The sequence below is a fragment of the Sorex fumeus genome, unplaced genomic scaffold (genome assembly GCF_029834395.1).
Source record: "Sorex fumeus unplaced genomic scaffold, SorFum_2.1 ptg000047l, whole genome shotgun sequence".
Taxonomy (NCBI): domain Eukaryota; kingdom Metazoa; phylum Chordata; class Mammalia; order Eulipotyphla; family Soricidae; genus Sorex; species Sorex fumeus.
Window position 1 is genome coordinate 47,113,029 of NW_026606104.1, and position 6,000 is coordinate 47,119,028.

A 6,000-nucleotide genomic window follows, 5' to 3' on the forward strand; every position below is an offset into this window, starting at 1 on the left:
TGAACTTTGTATTTGTACTGCTTTGTTTTTGAAGTGCTGTATATTTGTACCTGCTTTTCTATTTCCCCTATAGCCTTTTTATATTTTACTATAGAGCAGTGTTCTTTGGTTAAACACAGAAAGACCATTAAGCTATGCTCCTAATATTTTAGAGTTGATTGACTCTGAAACATATCTACTCCTGGGCATAATTACTTGGTTATAGTTACTTGACTCAAGCTTCAGTTGCTGTAGTTTCTAACACCCCAAAAGGGAGATCCCACCGTGGGACTGGGATGGGATTTATGGTAAAAGCCTTGCTTGCTCTCAAAGCCCAGAGAACCAAGTGTTAAAAGCCTTGCTTGCTCTCAACCCCGAGAATTAAGTGTTGGAATCTTTGTCTCTTACTGTATTTATCCAAACAACTGCAAGTACTGATAACTTATACAACTCGGGGGGAAAGGTAAAAACAATGTAGATGTCCCTGGGAGACAATGTCATTTTTGCTTTTTTGGGTCACACCCAGCGATTGCACAGGGGTTACTCCTGGTTCTGCACTCAGGAATTACTCCTGGCAGTGCTCGGGGGTCTGTATGGTATGCTGGGAATCAACCCGGTTTGGCCTCATGCAAGGCAAACACCCTACCCGCTGTGCTATTGCTCCCGCCCCCAGCGTGTCTTCTTGAGTTCATCTTCCCAAGAGAATTTCCTCTGCCAAATGTTTATCTGTGTAAATGATCAATCACACCTATGTCCTTATTCAACCCCCCCCTTCATATGTTCTATAAGTATGCTAGCAGCTCTGCATTAAACGGGCCATTTTCACCAACAAACTCTGGTCCCCTGTCTCACTGTCTCTCTGTTGGGGAATCCTGGGAAGGTGGGATGGTGGGGAGGCAGCTCTGGGCCACTGAACGCACACACGTATCACAGCAGCAGCCCCCACAATTTACTTTGTGAACTCACACATGATAACCTGTGTTGCAAACCACAATGCCCAAACGGATAGAGAGGTGTGTGTGTGTGTGTGTGTGTGTGTGTGTGTGTGTGTGTGTGTGTGAGAGAGAGAGAGAGAGAGAGAGAGAGAGAGAGAGAGAGAGAGAGAGAGAGAGAGGAAAAGTGCCTGTCATAGAGGCAGACTGGGGGACATGTGGGGGTTGATGAGAGGGAAACTGGTGACACTTTTGATGGGAAGTGGACACTGGTGGAGGGATGAGTGTTGGAACACTGTATGACTGAAACCTAATCATGAACAACTTTGTAAGGATCTATCTCACAGTAATTCGATTTAAAAAACCTTTTTAAACAAAGAAAGTATCACACCTGTTTATGCGAAGTTTGGTTTCAATACCATCCTCCACTAACCTTTCCATATTCCCCAGCATGTTCTTGCTTTTCCGCCTTTGGGTTTAATACCATCGCTGTCATTTTCCTCACCTGTCTTGTATACACATCCTTTCTGATGGTTTCTCCAAAACAAATTTCTCCTCCTTCATCTCAGCATATGCACCCAGTCTGTCAGAAACAAACAAACAAACAACTAGGATTCTTGTTTCTGTTTCTCCACACACTCTCCCTCCTCCAGTTATGTTTGTTTGGTTGTTTGGGGTTCACACCTGGATGTGCTCAGGGCTTATTCATGGCTTTGCACTCAGGGATAACTCATTGGTGGTTTTCAGGGAACCATATGTAGTGTTGGGGATTGAACCTGGGCTGACCACACGCAAGGCAAGGTCCTTATCCGCTGTGCCCTCTGTTCCTCCCTCATTCATTTGCTGTAGTTCAACAGTAGTCTCAAGCTTGCTCCTCTCTCCTTGTTCACTCCAAGACACTAGCATCTGTTGCCCTGATCAGTGCCATTGTCCCCTGACCAATGTGTCTGCTTTCACTTTTCCTACCACACACTGTTTCTGGGCTTCATCTCTTTCAGAGGCTTCCATAACTCTTACAATAAAATGTAGACGCATTCTTAGGCCCTTCGTGGCATGTATAATGAGATGAGTCTGCGCTTGAATCTCCAGAATTACTAGCAACACTGCTGTCCTCATTTCACTTTTGCCATGTTGCCCAGTCCCCACCCTTGAGTCATTCCAAGCTCATTTGTGCCTCCAGATTTTTGGGTTAGCTCTTCCATTGGCCTAAAATACTTTTCCCTTGGCTTTTCTCTGGGACTAGCTCCTCCTTGCCATACCCAAATCTCGGTTCCAACAGCATCTCCTTGAGTGGACATTCCTGAACACCACATCTAAAACAGCATTGTGGAAGGCAGAGAAAGGATTCAAAGGCTGGTGTGCATGCTTTGCATGCTGGAGGCCTAGGCTCAAGCCCTGGTATGCATAATTTCCAAGCATCACCAGGAATGACTCCTGAGCTCTGGCTGGTGTCAAAAAAAGTTAAAACACTGTTGTACCCTTCCACACGGGCTGGAGCAATAGCACGGCGGGTAGGGCGTTTGCCTTGCACGCAGCCAACATGGCCGACCCGAGTTCGATTCCTCCGCCCCTCTCAGAGAGCCCGGCAAGCTCCCGAGAGTATCTCGCCCGCACGGCAGAGCCTGGCAAGCTACCCGTGGTGTAATCGATATGCCAAACACAGTAACAATTGTCATGATGAAGACGTTACTGGACCCGCTAGAGCAAATCGATGAACAACGGGAGGACAGTGACAGTGACCCTTCCACACATTCTAGCTATCCATTACATCATCGTATTATTATTTTTTTAATAAAACTTGTCACTACTCAAATCATTCTCTTTACAGCTTACATTGTATTGTAGTATTGTCTTAATCTTACATGTCCCTCTGTCCCTAGCATCTGGAATGATGACTGGCATGAGCTCAATAAGCATTAGTGATGTTCTCATCCGGGACTGAATGCTTCCGTTCAGTGCCCGCCATTGGGCTAAGTACAAAGTGCTGCTTCACTTACATAATGAGTTGTTGGGACTGAGGGAGGCAAAATGACGTCCCTACTGGCAAAAGATAAGTGGAGAAGTTAGTATTCGGACCAGATCCGCTTTCTTTTAGCAACTCAGTACTTAGTACTTCTTGTCTACGTTACCTCGTGCCCTTTTGTAAACCTCCCGCCCGTCACCACACCGCCATCACCACCACAAAGTGAAATTGTAAGATTGTGACTATTGAAAGAAGCGTATTGAAATTTCCAGAAGCCCTGCAGCTCGGGTTGAAGAGACATTTGATGGGAGAGAGAAGAGTGATACCTACCCTGCTAGTGGGAGTAACGTGACACTCATTTTAGTTCACCGACATTAACCTGTGAGTTCTCACCATGCCAGGCTTTGCTCAAGGAGCAGAGGAATAAAGCCCCGGAGAATTCCACACTCCCAGTCCCTTTTGCCCAGTAATGGCTCTTAGGAAAACTACTGGATGTTTGTGTGATGTGGGGTCAAGGTCATCCACATCCTCTCTCAGGCAAGCAGAGACCAGCCCAGGCCACTTTCAGGACTGGGCCCCTGAGGATCTGCAGCAGGTGCAGGTGTGTTTGTTTTGGAGGAACCAGATCTGAGGGACATAAGATCTTCCAAAGACTGCAGAAATAATCAGCTCAGGTCCAAAACCTCAACTACCTGAGGCAGAGAGGGGTGCGTGGGGGGAATTCCTGTTATTGTTTCAGCTTTAGCCAAAGGGGGAAGCTTGGATTTCAGCTCTCTCTACCTCACCCAGCACTCTCCTGAGTTCACAGTAGTCCTCTGGTTGACCCAGTAGAGGTGAGGCAGAGGTCCCTCATGAAAGGTCCATGCTCTTGAAAATATGGCCTCCTCCCCACCCTCAGGATCTCCCATTCCACCCCACCATCATGGCTCAGCACCCAGCTTCACAAATGCTCACTGAGAAGAAATACCAAGCACCCCTTCACTATTATGGAATTGATTCTGATTGGATCCGACATTTAAATTCCAGTCGGATGCTGTGGATCAGAGGGTGATTTGCAGATTTCTGCGGAACCAGCAGAACAATGAGAACTGCAGCCCTGCAATCTGGCTAACTCCTCCATTATCGGATCACATGGAATGTCCATTGATAGATTCTATTCCTTTCAACCATTCAGGGCAACAAAAAGATCTGTTAAATAAAGGGATAAAGGACCGGCAGACCACACACAAAGAGTCTAAATAGATTTGATGAATCCCAGTGACAGGGAAAACATGTTCTTTTTTTTTTTTTAAAGGAAGATCTGAATTCCAGAAGCCACCAAAATTGGGATTTTTCTCTGCAGAATAAATATGCAGCAACCTTTTCTCCATCTGGCAGACCAGAGGGTTTCTCAAATTAAGTCTCCTACAACTCATTTTTCCTGCGACATAAGTGAACCCTCTCTTTTGGGTGAACCCCACAAAACACTCCCTTTCAAAGGCTTCTTGCTTCCCTGCGAACATCTCCCCCTGCTCACGAGCCACATGTCAGTCACACCACATCATCTCCTAACCCTCAGCGGCTGCACTCAGTCCTCTCTGGACCTTGGCACATGCTCTTCCCTCTACCTCCATCTGTCTCTCTCTGGGCAATGTTAGGTTCCTTCACCTGTATTCTTTGGGTTCCTGGGACTGCCCCATCATTATGCTTTATTGTAATTGCTTATTTAACTCTCTGCTCTCTCTTTGGACATGGTGGGGCTAGGGACAAGAGCTGCCTGGTTGGCTTCTGAATCCCCAGAGCCTAGTACAGTTCCTGGCACAAAGTACAAAAAGGAAATGGAGCCTCAAGTTAGACTTTGCCCTGAAGTATCCACAGGATCTTTAGGTTGCCTTAAAAGCCTGGACTAGACTAAGAAATAAGGAAGAATAGGGTGGGTGGATGGGAAAGCTGTGTAGAAGGAAGGAGTGGAAGCCTTGAGCTCCTCCTTCCTTTCTCTCCAGCTTATCCTGCTCTGGAACTTAGGAGCAAATTCCGTGAATTTTATTTTTTTTTTTGCTGACCACAGTAACAAAAGTGACTATAAAATTCTGCTTCCCATCTGGTTCTTCATGGTCCAGGAAAATACAGCAATTTCAAACTCCAGGGAGACAAACACTGAAATCATGAAAGCTTAAACTTAGCCTGTGGTACAGTCCCTTAAGAGTAGCATGAATTTGACTCAGGAAGAAAAGTGGAGAAAGCATCATTTACTCTGTAAGGATTGACTCTCTGTGGCTCTCAAAGGGGATGAGTTTGATGTTTCCTCCTAGCAATTTGCCCCTCCGGCCTTTACAGTCAACCTGCTCGGCCCAACAGCTGGTTCTTGCTTCTCTCTCTTTCTACTCCTGCCAATGTGCTCCTTATCCTGATGTCCATCATCATCAGTTAGTACTTCACAGACGGGGCTGGGAGTGAAGCCGGCCCTCCAATGGGAGCACTTTAACATCTGCCCAAAACTAGCTGCCACTTCAATGCAAAGACGATGTTAGCTTCTGAATGTTCTATTAGAATCAGGGTGAGCCAAGAATTGCTGGTAAGGGATTAAGTGAAAGTTGACTCCTCTTTTATCTAAAACTATCCTGTGAGATGCTGGGGCATGCTCAGGAGTCAACCATTCCCTCCCCCTACCCCCATCCCTCTGGCCTTTGACACACCTTGCTTCTAGCAGTAAAGAAATAGGGCCAAGGTTGTGCAAGGCCATTCCCAGGCTGGCGTGCTGCTAATTGGGGCTCAACCAGTAAAGGGAATTTTCAGAATGGTGCTGGAAAGACCAGCTCTGGAGTGATTTGACAGCTAGTTTGAAGGCTTTAGGCAGTTTGGATAAGCATCTGGACTCTGCATACATTTCTGAGCCTTATGAAGATCCCTTTGAAGTTTATCCAACTTGTTTATCCCTTCCAGAAAACCTGGGCCAGTAAAGTCTTTCTTTGGACGTCCCTCTGGATGTACCTCTTGCTTTCTTCTAGGCAACCAGCCCATCAGGACAAGAGATCTGAAAAGTAGAGGGAGCAGCTTAAGGCAGAATGTTTCTACAGTAGTTGATTTGCTGTCAGATCCTTTTCACATATGAAGAAGGAGACAGCAGAGAGACCACCAAACCCATTT